This window comes from Sinohyriopsis cumingii, chromosome 2 (assembly GCF_028554795.1).
Source record: "Sinohyriopsis cumingii isolate HCF-2022 chromosome 2, ASM2855479v2, whole genome shotgun sequence".
In the NCBI taxonomy this organism is placed as follows: Eukaryota; Metazoa; Mollusca; class Bivalvia; order Unionida; family Unionidae; genus Sinohyriopsis; species Sinohyriopsis cumingii.
Genome location: NC_142962.1, coordinates 109,842,241 through 109,868,605, shown reverse-complemented (window position 1 = coordinate 109,868,605; position 26,365 = coordinate 109,842,241). Strand labels below are relative to the sequence as shown.

General features: G+C 36.3%; 1 long non-coding RNA gene across 3 annotated transcripts; it reads right to left on the bottom strand.

The window, feature by feature from the left end:
* Positions 1-289: 289 nt before the first annotated feature.
* LOC149805597 (uncharacterized) lies at positions 290-26,365 on the bottom strand. 3 transcript variants are annotated; one of them, XR_016419705.1, is made up of 9 exons: positions 25,871-26,365; positions 25,244-25,365; positions 20,197-20,311; positions 3,297-3,422; positions 2,862-2,978; positions 1,812-2,008; positions 1,154-1,312; positions 853-959; positions 290-400 (listed from the first exon to the last, which is right to left on the bottom strand). It is a non-coding gene; the product is annotated as an uncharacterized LOC149805597 (long non-coding RNA). The 3 variants fall into 3 exon arrangements; XR_016419704.1 differs by having other exon boundaries at positions 2,862-2,951; positions 25,871-26,364; XR_016419706.1 differs by lacking the exon at positions 2,862-2,978 and having other exon boundaries at positions 25,871-26,362.

Genomic DNA, 26,365 nt, shown 5'->3' with positions numbered 1-26,365 from the left:
TACCATCCACCTAGGAGTTGCAAATGTATGAAATCCTCTTGTTGGGTAGTTTTACTAACAAGCTTTACAGCAGGGCCTTCCATTAGATTTAAATGTGGCAGGTAAGTTGACAAAGTAGGGTGGGGGGTTGGGGGGACCTACCACAATGGGGATAATTCATTTTTTTTTTAAAGTAGCATGGTGTAAAGTAAAAGTAGATGGGCTGATAAGGAATCCACTGAATTTACAGACTAAAGGTTCAGACATTTGTTTTTAAGAGAAAAATGAAAGAAGGAAACAATACAACAGATATTTTAATATGACTTTAATGTTTATTTTCTAGATTTAATTAAGATTATGAATCAGAATCAGTCTCCAACTCCACTGTAAAGTTTATCTATTACTTCTTCTGCTCAGGCACCTGCAAATTAAAACAAAATTGTAATGCTTAAATAAAGTCATATCATCTCAGCACTAGTTACATATGCAGAAGTCATGTTAATCAGCATTATAAAAATGTATGAAATTTTCTTCACTGCACTTGTGCTTCCCTTACTATCGTTAAGCCATGATACAAGATAACTTTGCACTTACTTATCATTTCTGGCAAGTGGATGGTGCAATCAATTTGCACAAAGATGAATGTATTTCATCCAAATAATTCATGTGAATAAAAATTCAAAATGGAGGCACTTGTCCGATCAGACAAGATATATGCATATTGTAGTTAGCTGGACTCTAGCTTTGATAGTCCTGGGCAATAGGATAAGCTGATTTTGTTATCAGTTTAGAAATGCATCCGCTTTGCAAATACTATGCTTTAAAAGACGAAACTGAATCCGATATTGATGAAATAAGAGTCATTTGGATTACCTTGTTTTGTATCATTCTGCGTTGGTTGGGTGCATATTTGAGGGTCTCTGATATGGTCTCTTCCATTCCATTTGCCTTTGCTTTGCCATTAGTTTTCAAGCAGGCTTCTGCAAGAGTAATACAATGTTTTAAAAAAGTTTCACAACAAAGGATGCATTGCATTTTTCTAAATGCCAGCAATAATCAATGGAATATTTTTAAACATGTACTTTGAAATGTGGTCTCAAGTTACTTTATCAATTCATTTAAAAATCTCTGGCAAGTCACATGAAAAACACAATTTAAATCAAGCCATACTTACTTATCAAAACCTGACATATCACAAGCTCTTGAAATGCTTTTTTTTCCTTTACGTCCCTTTGGACTATACTCTGGCCAGTCTTTTTGTTTTAAGCTTTTTCATCATCCTGCAGACACTATCCCCAATTGTAAACCTGCCAAGGGAGCTCAAGTAGCATATCTGAAAATAATAATAATAATAATATTACTATTTTTTGATTTTGATATTATTATTAGTAGTAGTATTTCATGATCGATGTGACAAAATATGCTTGTATATAGTTATTTTTTGCCATGGTTTTGCAAGCAAATTTAATTTCTCTAACTTGAAAAAAATTTGATAACATTAACTATGCAACACAATGTACTAATAGCAATTATAAACCAAATTAACCACCGTGAATCTATTAACTTCATAAATGACATTCACTCAAGGATTGAATTAAAGTAGCCACATAATATGTAATAGTGTATATGTAGTAAAATACCTGTTACATGTTCATCTCTAAACATGTTTTGGCCTACATCCGTAAGACAAAACAGCCGACCACTACATGTTCACCCCACCCCCAAAAATAATTATACAGGCACTGCAGAACTTGCATAATGCATATTGAGGTTCACAACAGCAAATAAAGGTTATAACAGTTTTTTAAATAGAAAATAAAGCCCCAATTTACCATCTTCTTGGAGAGTTTGGGATTCTCCTCCAACCTCTGGCAAAGGCCCTCTAGTTCCTCCACTGAATCACATGGCATTGCAAGAATTTCTTCTCTATATTCTGTGTCTGGGCCTTGTGTATGAACTTGGAGGGCCAGCTGCTCCAACAAATTCTCAATATTTGTGTCCAGTTTCATAAGTACATTGAACTGGAAATCTGTAACAGATTTGTGATGAAATTAATTTTGAAAGATCAAGATCATTATTATAAACTCCTTAAAAAGATCTGTACAGTGAACATGGGTTTAACAATGAAATATATTTATGGAATGAAATGCATGGTTTTTGTACAGTTTATATGAAAACTTTTCCCATAATCCTTTATTTTTTTATTCCCTGGATATGTTGTTTCACTGCTGGTGTCTGTAAAGTCTGCATTCAATGTAGATGGTTTAGGCGTCTGACTTACACAAGACAATGGTATACATCAGAAAGAAAAATAAAAAAAAAACAATGGAATGATGAACAGTCGACACATCAATGAAAAACAATTCATTGTTTATTTGCACAAATAAGTCTTGAACAGTATGTTTTATGACCTATAATTTAATTAATTAACATCTCACAATGTTCTGAAATAACAGTATCTAAGCTACAAGAGCTTGTGCTTTCATGTCATAATCTTCCATTTTGCAAACAAATTTTGATGTTGAATCAATGTATATGACCTTAGCATTGAACACTAACATTCAAAATGTCTACAAGATGACAAGACTATTATCAACTGAAGTGACAACAAACCAATGAGTTTTACGTGCATTGAACATAAGCATTTTTAAATGCTATAAAATGTGTTTTTAGTGTATGGCCACAAATTACCCAACATTTTGTCAAACATAAAACAGTTCTACTACCTTAGATGAGAATTAAATTCATAAATACAGTGTATAATTGACCTACTCGTATTTAGAGAGCTGTAAATGAAATAAGAGATTATATAAAAGTCAACAACTGTAGTATTTGTTTCATTATTCTATAATGTACATTTTTTTTCCATCCTCAATACTTACTACTTGCAGAGGAACTGGCAGAGAGAAATCTTTATATTCTCCACTCCAGAGTGGATGGGGATGGTGATGGTGTTGTCCTTCTGGATGCAGCTAAGAGTATAAAGATTATCACTACTCCTTAATTGCAGTAAAAAAGAAACAAAGAAATGAGACTGGATTTTTTGGCATGTAAACAAAATGCATACTGGTTGCAATGACCACTGTATATAAAGCAGTGATACAATATATCACAAAATGCATTATTTTTTAACAAAACATCTAATCTCATATATACAGCATCATGAGTAAGTAAGTACTCTTAAACACATCTTATTAAACAGACAGAAAAATGATGAAATTTATACATACTTTTGATAAAGAATTTCCAATTGTGGCATGGTATAAAAGCAATTGATAAAAAATAAAAAGAGACCAGATAAACTAAATAGAACATACCAGCAGGATAAGAGGAAATCTTGGAGTCTGCAAAATACTCTCCATTTCAGGAGGTTTTGGATGAGATGGCTGACCAGAAAGGTTTCCACTTGAGATTTTCATCTTTTTTCAGTTCTTCATTTTCATCTGAAATGTCAATGAGAACTTGTAAATACTGTATGAGTCCTTGAATACACTGACTCCTTGTGACATACAGGGTTTGCAGAACAATCGCTAGCAATATTCACCACTTTTAAATCCAGCTGGTGAATTTTCACCATGAAATGCATCCGAATGCAGTGAATAATCCTGGATTAAAGACAAAATAGTGTACAGAAATGTGCAATAAATTAGTCAGGCTCCAGACAAAACAAAGATATGATTTATCTCTGATTCATAATGACTTTTCTTGTGCTACACATTTTACCAATGCAAATTACATTGAATTTTGTAAATTAAATGGTACAATTAAGATATGTATGTCAAAAGATTACTAATCTTCAGCTTTCCAATTAATGCTAAACACAAGTATCAAGTCATGTATTTAGTCTCTCACCACCAATAAATGCATTTTTAAGTAATCATCCTAGAGTGCACCAAAGTCATGTGAACTTGATCTAATTCCAACATTACTGCTGCTTGAGTGCTTAGATCCAGTATTGCCTTCACTAACTGATGTTATTAATACCTCTCTCTCATCAGCATAATTTCCATCATTTTTCAAAACTCCCATTGTAAAACCTCTGCTGAAGAAACTAACACTACACCATAAGGATTTAAAGAACTACTGCCCGGTTTCTAATCTCCAATTCATATAAAAAATCTTACAAAAGGTTGTTCAATCCCAGCTTGCATCTTGTCTGAATTCAAACAGTCTTTTTAGCAATGTACAATATGCATATCGCCCTTGCCACAGGACACAAATTGTGTCTGCAAATAGATTACACTCCAGCCCAGTTGATCTATGTTGCAGGGGTCTGTTCTTGGACCTGTTCTCTACACTCTATACACTCAGCTGCTCTCAAGTGTCATAGATCATCATCCAGTGTCTCACCAGTTGTACACTGATGACACCCAAATATACAAATCTAGCCACCCAACTGAAGTTGATGCTACCATCCAAGGTGTAGAGATGTGCATTTCTGATGTGAAATCATGGATGACTTGTAACAAGCTGCAGATGAATGATGATAAAACTGAGGCCATTCTGATTACAACACAAAGACTTTCTCATTCACGTCCTTTACCTCACACAATAAATATCAGCAACACCAACATTAAATTCACACAATCAGTACAAAACCTAGGTGTTACTCTGGACAGTACTCTCACATTGCACCAACATGTCATGAACATATGCAAGGCTGCATATCTTGAGCTGAGACGCATCAGCTCCATTCTCAGATATCTTTCAGTTGATGCCACTAAAACACTTGTGTGTTCATTACTACTTTCAAGACTGGACTATGGTAACTCAATTCTGTCTGGTTCATCTTAACATCTACTGCAGAGACTTCAAAAAGTTCAAAACATAGCTGCTTGGATCATACTCAGAGTACCACAATCAGAGCACACCTCCCCGCTGCTCTGTACCCAACACTGGCTATCCATTCGATCCAGAATCAAACACAACATTAGTTCTATGTGCTTCGTTTCACTGACAGACTCTAGTCCAACATACCTATCCGACCTCACCTATGTGTACACACAAGCAAGATACTTACACTCCTCTTCCGACAATCATATACTCATTATTCTCACTATGAAAACAGAGTCACATGGACAGCATTCTTTTGCATACCAGGGCCCAGCAACATGGAATGAATTGCCCACTGAACTTAGACACAAAGACGCAGTGATCCCATTCAAGAGTGCTCTCAAAACTACTTATTCTGACTGCAAAAACAAACTTAATGACTTAATAATGTTAACTACCTTAAATATTCTCAGCATGTTTTTTATGTTTTCTAATTTCATGGTGTTTGTTTTTGTAATCATATCATTGTGTATGTTTTTATGTTGTCTAATGTTGCAAAGCGCTTAGAGCTTCTAAAGATTAGGCGCTATACAAAGTCCTCATTATTATTATTATTATATTTAGCTTGGATGAATATATTTTAAATCAGTGGCCATAACTAAAACAATGGGATTTTGTTTTATGATCATAAAAGTATGCTGGACACCATCCATGATGTACAATGCTGTCTGACATTTCTATGCACCTAAGGTTTCCATCTCAAATATTAAAGCAAAATGCATACCAAATTTGACAGATTTACGAAAATAAAAAAAAGCAATGCTTACCATTTGAAAAGAGGCAATTGTCAATAGAATATTCTATTCAAAATGATATTAATTTTGGACACAGGGGATACCACCCCCATGTTTTCCTGACTCGTGATATGTCGGCCTATTCTGTGCACAGCTTTAAAAGATGTAATGTTTATCCATCGAGCTATAGAAATGAAATACATTTACTGTAGACTGTTTCTGTCAGCAGTTAAGTTGAGTAATTAGGTCAGGTTTATAGCTAGTTTACAAAATTCAATCTAGAATGCCAATAAATGACAAGATATATTTTTGCAAACTAAAGTGATCTTGAAAAAAGATTAGTAAAGTTTAACATTTTATAAAAAATAAGCTATTATGTGGAAGAGAAACAACAATGAAATAGGATGCAATGTGTTTGTGTCTTGTTGATGGGGGAAAATTACTAAAGAATTTAGAAACAGACTATACGCTGGGGAATTTTTTGAGAATTTATGTTCTGGCGACAAGTTTACATATTGGGTAGCAGATGATTTTGCATGTGCGGGACAACTTCTTGCAAAATTGGAAACTTGGATTAAAATGCAGTATTGTTTTAAGGTATACATTACCATATTTTATATAATGTATTGTATGATTCTAAAAGATGCATAGTTAATCGGAATTTCTGGGTTACAGATTCAAGAAGGTCATGGAGTGGGTCTACATGTTGACTAATAAATTACTATTTGATCCCCTAGGTGATATTTCAATTCTAAATTAAAACTAATAATACTTAATGTATAAACAAAAATGCGACAACCTGGTGGAGAGGCGAAAATGGATATAAAAAACTTCCATATAGCCTCAGCAAATTTAAACTGAATAAATAGGGAAAAAATAATTAAACTAAACAACAAGACAAATTATGATATGATTTTCATACAAGAAACACATAATAAGTTGACTAAAGAACTAATAACTTCATATGAGGAAAAATTAAATGGGGTTATAATTGTGAATGATTATAAGGAGATGTAAGGGGAGGGGTAGCTACTTTTATCAAGAATAAAATGGGAGTAACTTGGGAGCAAAAAAACAAGGGAAACTTTTTTGCAGGAAGATTGATACATATTGTGATACAGGACACTCATTTTATAAATGTATAAATACCTGCTAATAAAAACAAAAAGCAACAATTCATTGAAAACCTGTTTAAATATGTAGAAACAATTTCAAAGGCCCCCCTCCAATCTGTGTTGATATTGATGGAAATATTGTGGATCTGATGTGCAATCTTACTGCATGCAAATCTTTCCAGAAAGCACCTATGTACTGTTTAGACACCGGTATTTGGTAACAGCCATATCTAGCGCAAAATTCAAAATGGTCATAGGACAGAAGGTTGAGTAGCTACAATGTCATAGCCTCAATGTCTCCACGAAGTAGGGATAGTAATATTTGTGCTAGGGTTGTGCTATTCCATGTCGATTTACAAGTAACCAAACAGGATTTGATTTGGAAATATTTTTCGCAAAAAGATCTCTTCTGCCAATGGTAGCTCAATGGCTGGGAGAAATACTGGCAAGTCAGATGTGTATAAAATGTACAGCAATGTGTGCAGATAAAATTGTCAAAAATGTTTGCAGGTTTTAATGAAAGGGCTATATCAGCCTTGAAAGTGCCAGAAATTATCATTATAGATGTGGCTTGAGTCTACATGTTTTCAGTTAACAAAAACAGAGTATCAAAGCTAGTAACTGGCATCCTTGTTAATTTGACTAATAACTATTTTTAATTAACCATTTCAGATTTATAAATATATACTCAATAGTAGTGAAGTGGGATGATATAGCATCAATGGGACTTACCATTAAAAACCACCCTGGGACGATATAGCGTCAATGGGAAATTTAACATTATGGAAACCCTTGGGACGATATAGCGTCAAGGGGAATTTAACATGGGAATATGGGACTGTTTAGCATCAAGGGGAATTGAACAGGGTGGGACTGTACAGCGTCAAGGGGAATTTAACATGGGCAAAAACAAAAAAAAAAAAAAAAAATCTTGGGCCTGTTGAGCATCAAGGGGAAATGGAACAGGGTCAGGACCCTATTTTAATAAGGTCCCGACCTGATGGGCCTATGGAAATGGAACAGGCGAATATTGAAACAGGGAGGGGTCTCTATTTTTTATTTTTTTTAAAACAAAAAAAAAAAAGAAAAAAAAAGGGTAGGCAATGAAAGTCAAGATCTTTTCGAGACCTATGAGTGGCCCTGAAAAGGGCCTTTGGGTTTCTTCTTCTTCTAACTCTTCCACTTCTTCAACCATCTTCTAACTTTTACCAATATTCCTGTCATCTTCTTCTTTATTTCTGACTCAGGCATCCAGTCAGGATGACCTATCACTCGGAATTTCTCCTGTATTCTTATCCAGTTATTGTTGAGTTTCTCAAAGCTTTTTTTTCTCTTTCTATTTTCTTCTTCTTTTCTTTCCTTAGACCACTTTTCTTTGATGTTCTTTACCTCTTCCGTCAGCACTTTCCTCATTACTTCTTCCGTTTTTGTCAACTGGTCGAACCCCCATTTTACGTATCACCACTCCATCCAATACAATACTTTTTCCAGGAAGCACCCGACTTGGATGACATGGTCCAGTGCTTCCTTCAAACTTCCCACTCTGACATAAGGTGGGTCAGTAAATCCGCTTGACTTGTTGACTTCTTCTTCTATCATCCCTGCGATGAGATCTCCGGCCACCTTTAGTCCTTTGACTTGAATAGTTAACAAGTCTTGCCTATTTCCATCACTCCATTCCTTTTCTATTCTTCCTACAACATATTCAACATCCATTATCCAAAAATAGATATCTCTTAATAGATTGAATAATTTTGTCACCTCCATCTTCTTTGTTTATTCCGTGGAATGGTCTGAACGATTGTTGTTGTTGTTGAGTTGAATTATAGTGGCGTGCGCTTCGCATTGAGCATGTACCACTGGTTTATGATACCACAGGCACCTAACTGATTACTCCTTGGAGGAAGGAATGGAGCCACTTCCTCCAGGCATATCTGTGTTCACAGAACACTAATTGATTGGGCCGTCAGGTCAAGGTACTTTTGTGTACACATCGATCTGATTGTAAGGCCTATGTTTTGTTTGAGTGGGATTGGACCCAGCACACACTCTGTCATTCATTTGCATTGATTAGCGACTAGTGGGATTGGACCCGATCTAGTCCGTATTTTTAATTTATGATGCGTGCACTGCACGTATGTGTTTTGATGTCTGTCCGTCGCAAAGGGCGAAAGTGGTCAGGCTCGAGCGGAGTTGTCTTGCCACAGGTTAGCAGGGTTTTTCCGATCCAGGGTATTTTTGTTCTAAATTTCCGTCTTTGGAATTTTGAATCATAAAAACTCTGTGCTGTTTTTAAGAGAGATAGAGTCTATTGAGGTCGATGTTAGCTTTTAGGTGACAGTATTTGTCGATTGGTTTTGCAGCCTTGTGCTGCTGGCCCTGGATGGAGTTGGTGTTTTTTCCATCTTACTGAGTAATTGTTTTTGGGTCCTAATTATCTAGTTGTACATTTTGGTTGCAGCCTTGTGCTGCTGGCCCTATAGTCACTGGTTTTTTTTGACTACCTTATACAAGTAATTTTTGGGGTGGTATTCTATATATTTGTTATATTTGCAGCATTGTGCCGCCGGGCCCGATAGTCGTTGGGTTTTTTTGACTACCTTATATGTGTAAGTTTAGGGTCTTAATACGGGGGATCCCTGATGGTCTATTCTTGCGACCACCTTTTACGTTCTATTTTGGGACTATATGGTTATACCTAGTTTTTGTCTTAGCTGTCACCTATGTAGAAGATAGACTTTTGGAGCTGTTAGTTAGGGTGTTAGGTGAGTATTAAGTTAGGAGAAGTGGAGAAGGTTTGTTTTGTTTTTCCCACCACCCACCCCCTGTATATTTCTTCCTGGTATTTGAACTAGGTGTTTTTTAATTTAATGATATTTGTTTGCAGAGTTTTATCAGTCAGTGGGCTAGTTTTGATAAAATGAGTTTTTCTATTGTTCAGAGTTTGGTACTTGTTTTGTGAGTGTATTTATTTTGTAATACTTTTGGCTAGATTCGGATTAGATTCCCTCGTCGATCACACTCGCCTCTCATAAATGGAGAGTTCGGGGAGACCGAATCCTTGTCTTCGCCATTGGTCCAAATTTGATATATATATATTTTATGTAAGTATTTATTAGTGTAATTTAGATAATTCCATTGCTTAGCCGGTTTCGGATTAGATTCTCTCGTCGATCACACGGTCTGAATGACGAATACTGTAGGTTCTTATAGTTAAAGCGCAGACCTGAAGGAAAACATCCCCCTAAGACTAAAATATTATATTACCAAGATCATCACTTAAAACGTACAATTCACAATCTTCTCCTAGAGCAAAAGTAATCCACATAGTGAGTAATTTCAGACCACTGCCATTCAGGGTAACGTTCAAGAATCTCATTGAACTCTTTTGACGTAAACGGTCTAAAGCGATATAATAGTATGAATGCACCCTTGACCCAGAGAAATCTAACACACTGGTTGACTTTTTTCACTTATCTCTTGTGAATTTCTCGGAATAAAAGTTCTACAGTTATCCATTGAGATTTCACTCTGGCAAGCCCCTGCCAAACTTCCTTGTAAATCTTCTCTTGCAGTTCTTTAGGTAATGATTCAATATCGTTTTTGAAATGAAGTTTAAATACTGGTCTCGATGATGTCCAACATTTGACTCCTAACCAATCTGGTTTCTTCTTTAACGACATGGTAAGTTACTTCAATGTCTCGGTCCCACTAAGGGTAAGTAATGACAATTCGGTGACCAACGAGCATGTTCTAGATAGGCCGAATCTTGTGGTTCCCAGTGGTGAAGTGACACACCGCAACTGAAGCACTTGACTTTATCCCCTTCGTGCAAGTAGAAAAATCTGGCTCTGGCTAATTCTTTGGGAATCGGTCCTCCCAGATACTTAGGCCATTTTCCTTTGAATGATTGAAGACGATTTTCAAAGTCGCAGTATTCGACAAACACACAGGGAACGAATATTCGTCTTTCACAGGTTCGTTTCGATGAGGGCTGGGTGACATGGACAGGAGTTTGCTCAAGTCTGGATGACATCCGTAGGGGGGTAGACGTGAAGGTGAACATCCACATTTAAAATGAAACCCAGTAAAGTGTCCAAGAGGACGAGCAGCATCGCTTTCGCATCCCTCAGGTTTGACACGCACAGCATCAGTTTCCATGAGAGGGGTAGTGAGAACAAAGTTCTCATGATGCTTTACGGCATCGCTAAGGTCACAGCGTACAGCATCGTTCCCATCGCAAGGCTCACAATCACATTCCACTTCAGAAGCCCCAAACTTGAATTGTGCCTTTCTGAACTTGTTTTGTGTTTCTCTGAAAGGATTCATCTTGTTCGCTTGGTCTTGGTAGTCACAATGAACTATCGATCTTGACCATAGCCCCTTTTTATACTAGTCACAATGCAGTCTCAAGCTTGTACATCGTTCCTTTTTTATATCTAGTTTTTGAAGGTACTGTCTCTAAGGTACCGTCATAATTGTACTGTAGTGTAATGGGTGGAAAGGCCATAGAAAGGTAAGGGCAGTGCAAAGACCATCGAGTGTGTTCCAGAATAGCTGAACCTTTATAGATACATAGATCCATTCGTAACTTCAGTCCACAAGCGAAACACCGTACTTCGTATCCCAATCCTGACTCAGGTCCCAAGTAGACAAATCCTGTTCTAGCTAAAACATGCGAAGAAGGTAATCCTTCCCTATCCGTAAACTATTTCTGAAATGTGTCCAATCGACGGGCACAATCACAATAGTCAGGTAAGAAGACTGGAAAATGGTAGTGTTTGAACTTGGAGTTCTCATCAGGTTTCTCACTTGATTCTTGCTGTGGCGTAGTCATGCTTCTGGTGAGTGGCTATCCACTTACAACCAATGTTTTATACCGACATGTCCATATGGCAATATAAAGTGATTGGGAAGCCGCACTCGCTTCTGATACACGATTTGACAGACTTTTTCCATGGGTCGACTGACGATGTGGTGAGTGGGTAAACGTGCAATCTTGTTCGGTTGATAGGTGGTCACTTTAAAGTGTTCATCTTCTCTAGACTGCAAAGCTTCTTTCAATACGCCAAAGTTCACCACTCGACTGGTACGATAATTCAGAGTCAATCCTTTCACTTTACACTTCGTGTGCACTTCTCCTTGTTTGTCCCGGTATTCGTAGCCGTAATTTTTAAGACCGCCACTGGCGAAACTTAGAATCTTGTCGTCAGAATGCTCGTCTGTCCAGGCTCCTAAACGGTCTCCTTCGATGTTAGAGTGCTGTTGACTCGGGTGATCGATGTAGATGCAACTATCCGTGTCAAAGTACAGGACGCGTTCCCCTAACAGTTCTAAAGCTTCGTACAGTTTTAAGCGAGCATGAGCTGTCACGTAAGCTGCAATGATGACATTTCCAAAAGGATCGGCTTCTACAAAGTCCAGATCTTCTTCGTAATTGACTAAGATCAAATCTTCGCGAACGACGTCCACGTGTTTGATGAATTTAGTTTTGTTGTGAATCATCTGGAAGTAGCAGGAAGGTTCTGTCAAATATTCTTGGGTAAACACGGTCGTTGTGCCATTTTACCCCACAAGCAATTTAACATCACTTTGGCAAACGATCGCCTGCCTTTATTTTTCTCGATGTGATCTAAAGTAATGCCTTCTTGTGCCCAGTATTTCTCTTTGAATGTATTTTGGTCTTCGGGAGTGTGATACCAGGACGAATAACCACTGGCTTCTTGCTTTAGTTTCAAAAAGGCATCCACGTAGTCTGCCAAAATGCCTTTCTGAGTGGGGTCACCCTTGTTGTATTGTTCTGTCTTGGGAAAGTGACAAATTTCATACACTTCTAACAGTTGGTATCCCATGTCCAGAGCTTTGAACAATTCTACGCTGACCCACGTCCCCGTCAAGGCCCGTTCTTCCTGGGTGTGCTGACAAGGCTGGTCTTGGTTGCACGTTTCAGCACAAGTACGGCACAAAGGAAACATCAGTTTGTCTTGACAATGGTGAGGTAGAACGGGATGGTACAAGTCAGTGGCAGCCAAAACTTTACATTTGATCAAGCCTTCATATTGTCGAATGTTTTTCAAATCGATGTGTTCCGTCAACAATTGTGGGTGCCCTGCAGGAAAGCGACAATATTTGCACACGTAGGGATACAGTGAACACACGTCCAAGTATTTGATTTCTTCTCCTTTCTCTTCGTCGGCTTGGTACAGCAAACTGGTGGCATTGGTCCTTCCTCCGTACAAACTATCCCTCGTGTTCAGGGGGTCCATGAACTGGTAACTTTCCACGAGGTGATTAAACTCTGGATCGGTTTTCAAACGGTGATGGTACTCGTGTTCCCACATTTCCACCACTTAGTATCCTTCCTGTTCTAACTTTAGGCGTTGCTGACATGTGGCCTGGTACAAGTCTTCCATGGTTCATTGTAAAAACTGATTTTTAGTGCTACGGTCAGGGTAACAGACGGGGCATCTGTGAAATAAGCAACCTTTAAACTCGTAGACAATCTTGGGGTTTTCTAAGTCCCAACCATCGACCGAATGCATTCTGATGGTCTTTTCACCCCCTCCGTTGCGGGCATGCTGAATCCATTTGTCTTCCTTGTCGCACAAGTAATGTAACCAGCGTAGGGCTTTGACCGAGTATTGACGTTTGACATAGTTGGTCATTTGAGGACTGATGACAGCCACGGTGTTTTCAGGCATGAATCATTGCCGGTACACTAAGGAACATGCTTTGGCAATGGTGCAAGCTTCTTTGAAAGGATCGACCCCTCCGTGTTCCATGAACAGTTCTCAAAATTTTCCACAGCAACACCGTAAAATGTCCACGTCGGAACGACAATACTTTAGCATTTCTTCCTGAAAGTTGAAAGGGTCAGAGGCGTGAGCCTGGTACCAAGTGTAGAAAGCTTCTCGTTGTTCGGTACGCATGTTGTCAGGGTCGTAATAGTGAGCCTCAGGCAAATGGGGTAGAACGGTGTGTTGATTGGCTTCCGTATTGAAAAAGTGTGGAAAGCACCCTTTAGCCATTTCTGTCATTCCAAACGTTTTAGGCATTCGACTCAAAGGCATGGCTAAGTAACTCATCGAATCTTTAAACTGTACTTGTCCCACTTGCATGAAAATGATTTTGGCTCCATTCAAAGTGACTTTAGGACGTTCGGTGCCATGTTCTGTATAGTATCTGTGAAGAAACTGTCCATCGTATCCGGAGAAATTATGAGCCATCACTGTGGCATGACGATGACAATCTCCGTAACGTTCGATGTCCTCTTGGATCCACGTCTTGTCGATGGGGTGTAAGACCCATCGAGCGAAATCAGCTAGCGTGTTCGGTCCTCGAAAGATTTTTTCACGTCCTCCAGAAATCTTGCTGCAGTGAAGGCAATGACTGAAAATAGGTTCTTGAATGCACTTCTCGCACGCTCGATGAGCCACGCAGAAATTAGGAATGTGAATACCAGTCTCTTGCATGCATTCAAAATCGAAAAAGATGAAATTGCCTTTCTTCTTGTGACCGATTTCTTTCTCTGGTTGGGGTTGGTATTTTTGCACATAGCATTCGTGTTCCAAGTCCACGATGTGGCAGCAAATGTGACATTTTTTCTTTCCTCGACACAGGTGTGCCTTGGCATTATTGGTAAGTATGCCTTGTCCACAGGTAGGGTACAATCTCAGCAGCTGACAAGCACATTTCTTCTGTGAACCTTGCATCTTCAAATGTTGTTGGTAACAGGCAGGGCTGACAAACGTGCGCAGACCAGTTGAACAATGCACTCGTTCTTGTCCTTCGCTCAGACAGGGTGGAGAGGCCAAACATGCTGAGCATTTCAATCCACATCTCGGTGATGAACCCTTCTGCTTTCTTTAACAGTACTTCGGACTTGAAATCTTTAAACTTCACCGTGTATTTGTAAGCTGTAGTTCTAAATTTTCTAGAGGGATGCTCTTCCGTCTCTTGAATGGAATAGTACTTTTCACGGTTGACTAAGGGTGGTGAACTTTTTTTAGAGGGTTTGGATTCTGGTTCACTCATGTCCTCTTCAAAATCACTGGCATGAATTTGTGCCAAGACTTCAGCCCTGGTACGAGGCGATAAAGCACGTTTCTGCCTCTTACTTTTTCTTCCTTCTTCTCAAATGAATTGGATCTTTTCATCTTGATAGCAAAAAGTCAAATGACTAAAGTTTAAACACCATGGACTAATTTATAGTCATAGCAGACCAGCGTATATAAAAGGGTATGTGTCTTGTCCTTTCACTATTCATTTCACTCTCAAACCGAGCACAACGATGGAAGAGACTACCCAGATCGAACGTTTCATCAGAGCTTTGCGAGGGGTCATCCAAAAATTTTCTTCAGACCAGCCGAGGGACTACTCTCCTTCCTTTCAAGATAAAAGTCAAGATACTTGCTATATCTGTCAGACGAAAGGGCATTGGTCTTCAGAGTGTCCAGACCGTCAAAAAAGAAAAAAAGGGGCTAGAAAAGACAAAAGTCAAGATACCTGTTATTATTGTCAAGAAAAAGGACACTGGTCTCCAGATTGCCCAAAAAAGAAACAAGGAGTCAGAAGAAGAGAGGGATTCTTCAGAGGAAGAAGAGGAAGAAAACAGGTGAAGAAAAAGAAACAGGAGAAGAAAAGAAGAAGAGAAGAAAGTGAGGAGGAATAGGAGGAAAAGACTGTGGTGGTGAAGAAATTCAAAACACTCAGAGAGTGAACAATGAGACAGAAGAAGTTTATGAACTGTTTAAAGTGCTCTGTTGTGAATTGTGAATTGGATTGTAAATATTTATAAAAGAATAAATTAGGTATTAAAAGGTAAGTGTCTTTGGGTTTTGATTTTAAAATAAGAACCTACACTCACACACTCATACACATGTACTACAGAGGTAAAATGTTTTTTTTTTATAGTTTGAATGGATGTTGGCAATTGAAAGTCTATCTCTTTTCGACAGACGTGGGTGGCCCTGAAAAGGGCCTTTTTTGGTGTAGGGGTGAGTTTAAGCAATCAACTTTAACTGCCTTAAGCCTTTGCCACGGCCAAGGCCTACTTCTGGACTGCGTAGTGTTGATGATGATGATTTGGTTGAAATCACTAAGGGTGGCACGGGAGGCTTAGTCACAGGGTTGGAGTGTCTAGCTCGGGAAGGTCGTATTCTCTTTGGTCGTAATAAAGAAGTCTGATAACATTTGTTTCAGACTTCTTAACTCCGCTAAAATGTCTAACAGTACCGTGACCATTTGATTTTCACACCCTTGTTTCTTTGCTGCTGCTTCTTCTTCTTCTTGTTTTTTTCTTACCTCTTCTTTTTGCTGCTGTTGCTGAAGGAGAAAAGCTTGTTCCGCTTCCTTTTGCTGTTGTATAAATTTCTCCAATTCTTCTTTCTGTCTCTGTCTAAATTTCTCCACGTGTGGTAATGAAGGAGAAGGTGACGAAGGTTCCGCAACAAATTCTTGCGAGGTAAGAAAATCCACAAAATCCCAATTCACCTCTTCTGAAAGTAAGTCCGGTTTCCCTTGGGTAGTCTCCATAGCTGGTGCACCCCAATTTATCGTTTTCTGAGTTTCCGTCATGTTGAAAAACTGTCGCATGAATTGACTGCACACAGGTGCTAGCAAATCTATATAGACCACATGACGTCACAGACTGCTCTCTTCGGATTGGATGTGGGCGTGTTTGGATTGGTCAGTGAACTCCGTTTCAATCCTTCCTCTCCCTATAAATGAGTGTAGTTCACTGCATTCCTTCACCTGTTCTCGGCGCCTCAACATGTGGACCAACGTTCAATCTTCTACGCTTGTGTCTTCGATGATGTTCAGGACAGACATACCGATGTACGTCCGATCCAAGTGGACAGTTGTCCATAGGACAGATACCAGCCTATGGATACGTAGGATCTATGTGGAGAGGCAAGGATGTCTCAAAAGAGTTTTAGTCTATGGTCCTGCAGTCAGGCGAAGCCTAAGGACAAGAAGAAGTCACAGATGCCCTTTATGTTAAGGGCATATTAACATAAACCCAAAGGCCATTTTCAGGGCCACTCATAGGTCTCGAAAAGATCTTGACTTTCACTGCCTACCCTTTTTTTATTTTTTTTTTTGTTTTAAAAAAAATAAAAAATAGAGACCCCTCCCTGTTTCAATTTTCGCCTGTTCCATTTCCATAGACCCATCAGGTCGGGACCTTATTAAAATAGGGTCCCGACCCTGCTCCATTTCCCCTTGATGCTCAACAGGCCCAAGATTTTTTTTTTTTTTTTGCCCATGTTAAATTCCCCTTGACGCTATACAGTCCCACCCTGTTCAATTCCCCTTGACGCTAAACAGTCCCATATTCCCATGTTAAATTCCCCTTGATGCTATATCATCCCAGGGGTTTCCACAATGTTAAATTTCCCATTGACACTATATCGTCCCAGGGTGGTTTTTAATGGTAAGTCCCATTGACGCTATATCGTCCCACTTCACTACTCTCAATGTGTTTATACCAATATTAAGTTTCTGTATGTCACTGTGTTTAAGTTTTGATTTTCTCTGTTTTATTTCACTTGATACAAACACATGCTGACTAATCTTGTCATGTGGTGTATCTAGATCATACTGTAAAAGTGCATAGCTTAACACAGGTTTCGAACTCTTGCTATGAGCAGCAGCAGTAAACATGGCATGTACCACTAGAAATCAACTTTTTTTCTTCTTGGCTATAAAATCATTAGGTACTAATGTGTAAACTATTACGTTGGTAATTTTTTAAATATAATTATTGTGCAGATTTACTAAATGTACTTTTGCGATAGTAAGTCCCATGTTTGTTTAAAGGTTCTAACAAGCTGGGGTTTTTATGCAATATGTCATAAGTATATAAGGTGTTGTGGGCTGCATGTATGAAGACAGCTCAGCAGCTTTCTAACTAATATTGCAATTACTATGAGCTTTTTTAAAAGTTATTTATTTTCTTTAAGTTGTTTCTTACTGTTCTGTATATAGTTTAGAAACTTTAAGCAATATTTTGGACTAGTCCGATAACATAAGACACATCACCCAATATATTTGTTGGGGGGCTGATGGGTCTTACTGCCTAACGAAGGGTGCTGTGTGGAGCGTTTTGATGTCGACTAACAGTGTAATGAAAGTCAAATTTTCTGAAATATCACACACAACTGGTAACCAATAACAATGCATTTCTACAAAGTAAAGTTATAATGTTTTTGTCAGACTTCACTTATCCTGATGTCTTTTCTCTAATAAATTCAAATTCTCACAAAAGAACCGGACCTGTTTTCAAGTTTTGTTGGCCCACATTTCAGTTGGCTGGAAAGCGATGAAAGTCAGGAATGCCAAAATCGGGTTAAGCTGAAACATTATTCTTTAAGGAAACAAATAAAAATATGTTTTGCCTATTGGAACTGTAAGCAATGTTTTGTTTCATTCAAGAAACATATTCCCCACATGAACCTACTTAAACAAACTTTGGCGTACCTCGACTACCATTGCATTGCAACAAATTCAAATGTATGTCAATGGAACATGAAAATGTGTCCATTTGCTAGTGTCATATTTTCACTCCACCAGGATAAAGACAGCACTGTAAGTATATTAATTACACATAAATTAGTGGAAGAGTGTCGATATAGGCTGCCAAGTGTGTGAGCTATTCCTGAAACTTGGACTACTCATTCCGATGACAATTGACATTGGAACACATATACATGGCCGTTATTTGGGTAGTAAGACATAGCACTAAAACAAAATATTTTGGACTTGTACATTTTTGTTTAAGATTTTATTTAAGCACAAAATATTTATTGATGGAATTTAATGTGCTTTTCTCTATTCTAAATTATATAATTAATATTCATTCCTAACTTATTTTACAAGCAAACTACATATAGTTATATCATTTGTTATAAGAACTTGGCTATATTGTCAAGTGAGTGTTATCTTCACATACCAACACGTGTATGTACTGATTTTCTGTATTTAAGACTCTAATTCCATGCCTGAGAAATTTTTCTTATGCTGCAATACATGATTCAATTTCTTATACAGTATAGGTCCAAAAATGTTCTCAGGGATATAGAATACCCAAGTCATTGTGAGTGTTATCCTTGCTGATTTGATCTTTGCAATACAATTTAATCATTACTTAATCCATGATATGATTGAGGTTTTTTTAAACTAGTAATTTTTTAAATTACATTACATTTTTTTGTAATGTAACAAATCCAAATCACATACACACACTTAATCTAGCACTTCACACACATAATTCCAATGTCTTCACAAAAAGCTCAAAATGTCAAAGTCACTGTGAGTGTTATCTTCACTGACATAATATTCTAACCTCAAGTCAACAATAACTTATTAATCGAGCAATCCAGAAAAGCATAATTTAATGACATTTTTCTTTCATAATTTACTAGTTGTCTAAGTCTGAGGTGGGCAAACTATTTTTCAATGTAGCCACATGTGTGGCGAATGAGAAGTGAAAAACATCATACGATGCCACAACTGAGCCAAACTTACATGGCCAATTTGCCACTTGTGGCAATTGGTGACAAGGTTGCCCACCCTGGGTCTAAGTCAGTGTGACCGTTGTCATTACCAGCCTGAAACCCAATTTAATGCCATTTGTATAAATTCATTTCAAATAAATATTATGATATAGTTGAAGTGTAAAGTCAAGCGAGTATTCTGTTTGCAGATTTTACATTTTAGATATTACAGTAAAGTCATATTTTCTCTTGTGTAGTGAACTTTATTGCAACTGGTTCCAAAATAGTAAAACTTATTCAGTTTTCATTCACCAGAATAGGTATTAATACAATCCTGAATTAACTGTATGGTACTAAAATATACCCTGATCTTGTGTGAGATTGTAATATACAGAACTATACCTCAAGACAACAATAATATATTGAATTTATATTATATCAAGACTGTCATGGTTATGAACTCCAACTTTATTCAGGTTTTTTCATAATAAATGATCATCTTGTGTTATGGCTGAAAAGAAATCAGAGTTCATTTTAACTCCATTCTCTCCACATTTGTCAGTTGTTATGAGGCATACTCATCATCAGTGTTATAGTAAAATGTAATCTTATCTGGATCAATCTTGCTGGTGTAATATATGAATGGAGAAAGAATATTATCATCCAGATTAAAATATTTTTTATTCAGACTCTACTGAAAATTTTAGCTGGATATGGGATACGGAGCCTGATGTGTACGAACAAAGCAATGTGTACCATGACCTTTTTAATTTAACATTTTAAACTCCTGCAGAAGAAAGAGATTTTTAGATCCATTAAATTGTATTAACAAAAACATTTATTCAGTATGATTTTCCTTTACTTAGTAGTGACATAACTCATATTTTAAAGTTGTTGTTTTGTGTTTGGTTTGGCTTTTTATGGTAAAGCAACACAAGTAAGTTATTTAGTGCCAAGGCACTTTAAGTATAGTGCCTTGCCCAAGGACGCACCATGGTAGCTAACCCAGGTTGGTCCGATGGTAGAATTTGAACCTACCTTATTTCACAGGTCCAGAAAGCTAACCACTGAGCAACTACAGCTCCCCATCTTATAGTGGAATGCTGGTATACTTTATGATCAAGAAGGATGGGTTGGGGTATGCATGTTGCATCTGAAAAAAGTGATGGAATTTTTGTTCACATAATATTTTAGTCATACAATATGAATCATTTTCTATAGATTTAAGATGTATCAGATCAAGTTAAGAAAAATTATATATTCTGTTTCCTGGGAATGTACTAAAATTCACTGTTAATGTTTGATTTTTTTGGTAGTAAGCTTACTTGGTATTTTTTTTCTTTTTAACTTGAATACCTAATTTGTTAACATCCTGTCCTAAATCTTCATGGTTCTGTCTATAAAGTGACAACTGTTGATACATGTAGGGAAGTTTTTGTTTATATCTTTTGATTTTTGTGGTTCTGGAAGTTGCAGTATTTGTTGTTGTATTATTAACCATTTCAGTAATTTAATGAATGCAGAGTATACTGCTCTATAAATGAAATTTATGGGAAGATAATGTAAAAGTATGTTTCACTGCAAATATAAATTGTTTAAAATAATAATATATCATTTATCATATGACTATTCAATTGTGGTAACTAGTATTCCATCCAATATCTATATATTAAAATATGTCTTTTCATACAGCTGGTGATCATTTAGATACAAGTCCAATTGAACATAATCAAATTATCAGTGCAGGTGTTTTTATTAGTAGTAGTATTGCAAGTATAAGTGTTAGTATTAAGATTTCATATACAGGTATGATAAGTGTATCATAATGTTTAAATGATGCTCCTTGTTACAACATAAAATATGTTCATTGAAACAAATGGTTCACTGGTAAATTGGCAGTAAAGGTCTTCACTGAATTATGTTGCATAAACTATTTTACAATAAAACATATATGATGCATCTCAATTATGATGATGTGGATGAGGAGGATTAATAATAATGCAGTTTAAGTTATCTTCATCACATAAGTTCTAGCAGATGTGTCATTTTTTATGTGGCTCATTATCAGTTTGAAACTGGTCTATGATTCCTGGATCTGGACATATCTGGCCCCCTGCTGTTGTGCTGCTATGGTCTTTACAGTTCATTAGGATATCAGTTACACTTGGTTTACATTTAGAACCCCATGGGATGGAATGCCCAGTTTGAAACTGAGAGAATGGTTAATTATCCATAATATAACTCCTGCAGTTATTATTAGGTTTGATATCAAGGTCTTTCATTAAAAGCTTTTCAACTCATGTTCTGTTCTACCATACAGATAAATAAAGTCAAATTCAAGGCTTTCAGAATTGCCCAGTTTGTTTCATGTGTTGTCAGTTTAATGGGCAGGTAACTAAATGTGCAGCAGACGGACTGTATATTGCCACTGTACCACATAAATATCAGTGCTTAGTCTGCTCTCAGTGGCTGTGGTTTGATTAGTTACAAGTGTCATCACATGTGACTAATTATTAACCAATGTAATGAAACTTATATAATTAGAAGGCTGTATTTAAAAACTCTAAAGATCTTAAATGTGTGCTAGAGGGTAGGGTTAGCAGTTATAATCCCAATTATGTTGTGACGAGCAAAAAGCACTGCACACATTTGAGCTTTTAGTTTGGTTCTGGTAGGGTCAAAACATGCAGGTACATTTTGATCTTTAAAAATTAACATAATTCCCATGTAATACTTTCCAAACCTAAGTATGCAATTGATCTGATAAAAGTTTTGAGATTACTGTTTAGGCTCTGTTCTTACAATACTAGATATACCTGACTACTCCACAGTGAAATGGCCAACTGTTAAGTTATATAAGCCAGATGAGTAATGTTAGCCATTTGTTTAAGTGTTTTCTCATTAATTTCATTTCTGTCACAGAGTTGCATGCAATATTTCTTTCTAGAATAAATTTATTTTATTTTCTAATTGTGTATTTTATGGTCTCACTGGACAGTTTATCTGGTGAATTTTCATCCGACAATGACCAATTACAGAAAAATGAGAATAATTTTACACTGAAGATACTAACAAAAACAAACTAATGATTTTTGTAGAAAGCATACATGTGAGATTTTGACTGCAGTAATCAGGTTAATTCCTGATGCAGCTATTGATTTCTATACTGAACCATCACTGCCACCATCTCCTAAATTTTACATTCATTTTTGACAAGAAATAGCTATTTTCAATATTTTTCTGTGACAAGGCAGCTAAAAGAATCAGTATGTGGCTTATGCATGAATAAAGTTCACTAGTACTATAACAAATTAGCATACTTTTTTCATCAACCCTCAACCATCTAGATTTTTTTTATATTTGCCTCTGTAGCAGACACACATCAAGGTCAGCAGCTCATTTGCAGATCAAGCATTTGATCTCCAATGCTCATCTAACTGTGACAGGCAGTCACTAACAAGCCAACCTATTTCCATGCCTAACTCAAAGTAAATCTAAACCACATTATAGATTTAGCTTATGTGTGAATTTAGAAATGCTAGGCTTGTGATAATTAGGTTCATGCCTTCTACCTTAAAAATTAGGTGTATGTCAAAATACAAAATTATCCAGTGAGACCTATGATGTTAATTTTAATCCCTATGGGATTTGTGACATAAAAAAACCAAATGCTTTATGTATTAAAAGGTAACTAATGGGGGCAGGATCTGCAGTGAATCAATGGTATGTATGATAGACTCCTGATAAAAATGTTTGTGTTACAATCCTGTTATCAAGTCAACCAGGTTACCTACTGCAATGTACCCTTGCCTTACTCCAATTCCCTCAGTACTCAGTAAACAACTAGTGTTGCTGTACATAACAAAACCAGTCCATATTGATTTTACATATTTTACTAAATCCTGACAAAAATAATTATCTAAATAAAGCATGATTAATATGTGAAGGTCTCGCATGTAATCAAACTCTTCCAAGCTTGTAATGATATGAACCGATTTATCAATGTTTATCAAATTTACATGAAAAAATATTTCTTATTTGTTATCAAATATGTTAGATGTTTTGATCATATAAGCATTTCTGCTACATTAGATCAAAATAATCTTTTTTGTCAGAAATAGAGCCCTTATAGTATTTGCAAGGTCAACCAATCAGATGCAGAATTTGAGTTTAATATGAATGAATATTTTTTTTACAAAATTGCTCCTTTGCTATATCTTGATGAGATAAATCTATTTAGCAAGTCTGATAAAATTAATGAGAAATAGTTTTAAGAGCAATAGCAAGAATGGCGATTGAGATGTAGAACCACCACATTATTTGCATAGAATTTGCTTACAGCCTCAGACATACAAGCAAATAATTAAACAAGTCAGATCTAAATTTGACCATAAACACTGTTGTGCAAGTCGTAAGAAACTCTGCCAATCAGATGCAAGGTCACTTCATTAACATACCTTTATCACACTCATAATAAGCATCATTGTGAAGCTTGACTATAGAAGCCCAATGGCCAAGTATGATCAAACTTGAATCAGCAGTAGTGGTTATAACCTCGTGTATTTGTATGCATCTTCACTTCTTCAATCTAGATCTCATTTATATAAGCATGTATTCTAAATTTAGTAAAAACTGCACTATATGCATAAATACTGCATGCGGTGGTAACATGCTCAGTCAGGTGAAAGATCACTTTATTATTATTAATGGTTAACACTCATCAAACTTCGAGGATAACTTAATGATTTTAGTCTATATTGTGGAAGTATGGCTTTTAGGTTGGTTAAAAGAACTCAACTAATCTTATACATGATCACCTCGTGTATATACTTGGATTTTGCTGAATTCCTAAAGCATGGAAAGATGCCATAAAAAACCACCTAGTACATAATAATTTTGATAAGCAGGATGATAAAATAACGAACTTGCGAAAACAAGATTCACTCAAGTTTATTTACAAAGATCTTTGACAGGAAGCTAAAAGGCAACACACTGCGAAGCAAGAAACTTGGATGCAAGTATTAAATAAAAATATAAGTAGTGAGGAGTGGTCTGATATATATAGCCGGGCAAAATGCTGTACCAAGGATACCAAGTTGATCTCTTTTAACTTTAAATTAATCCATAGAATAATCGCTACTAATGATTTTCTTAAAAGAATTAACATATTTGATGACAACAAATGTACTTTCTGTAAGAGTGAAACTGAAAGTATTGAGCATCTCTTTTATGATTGCAGTATTACTTCACAGTTTTGGTACCGTTTTAATGAAGTTTTTGCACCTTTTTGCCCAAATATTGTACATCTGTCCAAAAAAGAAACATTTTTAGGAAGTGAACAACTGGACAGTTTGGGTAATTTTCTGCTTATTTTGGCAAAATATTATATTTATACTTGCAGATTCAATATGAAAAATCCTTCTATTTTTGCTTTTAAGCAAATAGTTGCAATGCATAAGAACATTGAAAATTACACTGCCAAGGTAAATACAAAAGAGGACCAATTTCTTCAAAAATGGACCTCAACAATGAACATTTAACTTGTCTCTGACTTGAGGGTAAACAGGAACAAAATACTGTAATATCACAAAAGCCATGTCACCTAGATTTTGGCCATATGCATGTGTATATGGGTGTGTGTGTGTGTGTGTGTTTTTCTTTTTTACTTTCTCTGTAGATTATATTTATTATCCCTAGATTATCTGATAACCAGAAATGTTTGATTGTAAGGTGATCCTGGGATGGTTCCCCGACCCAGTGGTCAACCTATTACGGGGTTAATTAAAAAAAAAAAAAAAAAAAAAAAAAAAAAAAAAAAAAAAAAAAAAAAAAACTTGGATTTTGCTCATTATTAGATTTATCCAAGATGTTGATTTAAGCCCAAAACCAAGTTTTATATAAACAAATTGATCAGAACTATGGACTCCAAAGTAGCTAATTTCTTCCTGTTGAAAGACAGAAGGGATGTGAAATAAATAACACACTCTGGACCATTACATAAACCCACTTAGCCTTTTGACCAGTTGAGATAAAATAGCAACAATAATGTTAATTCAGATTGATAAATTATGTTTTCTCACATTACCTCTAGCCCTTTTCAACATGGATGGTATTTTTCTTCCACATATGTCAGCTCTTAATTAGTGGCCCTTTTCCATCATGAATGTTGTAGGTGAAACTCTCAGAATTAGGCTTTTTAATTTGTATCTGAAAAAGAAAAAAATTATTGGTCTGCATATATCAATGTCACCTTTTCTGTATTAAATTAAAATACCATATGTGTGTGTGTGTGTGTGTGTGTTCATTTTAGAATTTAAGCATACTTGTCTCCATGTGTTTATTTTACAATTGATGATGATAACACATAACTGGTTCAATTGATAAAATGTTATTTCTGACTTCTTACAACTGCTCATTATATCTGAATTTACATTCAATGTTTGTTTTAATTAACATATTTTGGATAATGGGCAAATTATTTATTTTGTAGTTTATCATTATATCATTTATCAGTAATTTATCATTCAAATATTTAAAATATAGTACCATTATACTGACTTCATATTCTATATGATATCCCAGCAATACATGTTAAGCAGATAAGTGCAAATAAAAATGTTTAGAATGTAAAAGCTACTCCAAGCTCAAAGAAGATCTGCAAAAGATGATCTCCAACATATTACCAAACAAAAAGCGAAGTTAACGCAGTTACCTTTTTTATGATGTCTCAAACACCAACGGTACTGTACAGCTACGTCTTCTGAGTTTTACCGTCATCTTGTCTTTCAAACCAGAATTAATTTCTTGAGCTCTTACAAAATGAAGAAAATTTTAAATACTATAATTTAAGCAGCTTCTTTACATGACATAAGATAAATTATGGCACAGTGTTATGTCTTTCAGCACGACGCAACTTCACATTTGGACGGCGTGCTGTGTGGGCATCCCTGACACAGCAACTGACATGAATCCTTTATTAGCAGACAATAATTCGGAATAAATCCTCCGCAAATCTAACATTCTCGATTTTTCATAGTTCCACTTTTTCACTGTTGCATTTGTTTGATTGTGCTCATGAAGTTCAATGAATCAAGTTCATCTGCTGTCTGAAATCCCGGTTCAGTTGGTATTTTCTTCCGCGCATGATGCCGTGTAAATACAAGTTACGGTCGACATTCAAAGTGGTTTAGGTTAATTTATTATTTTC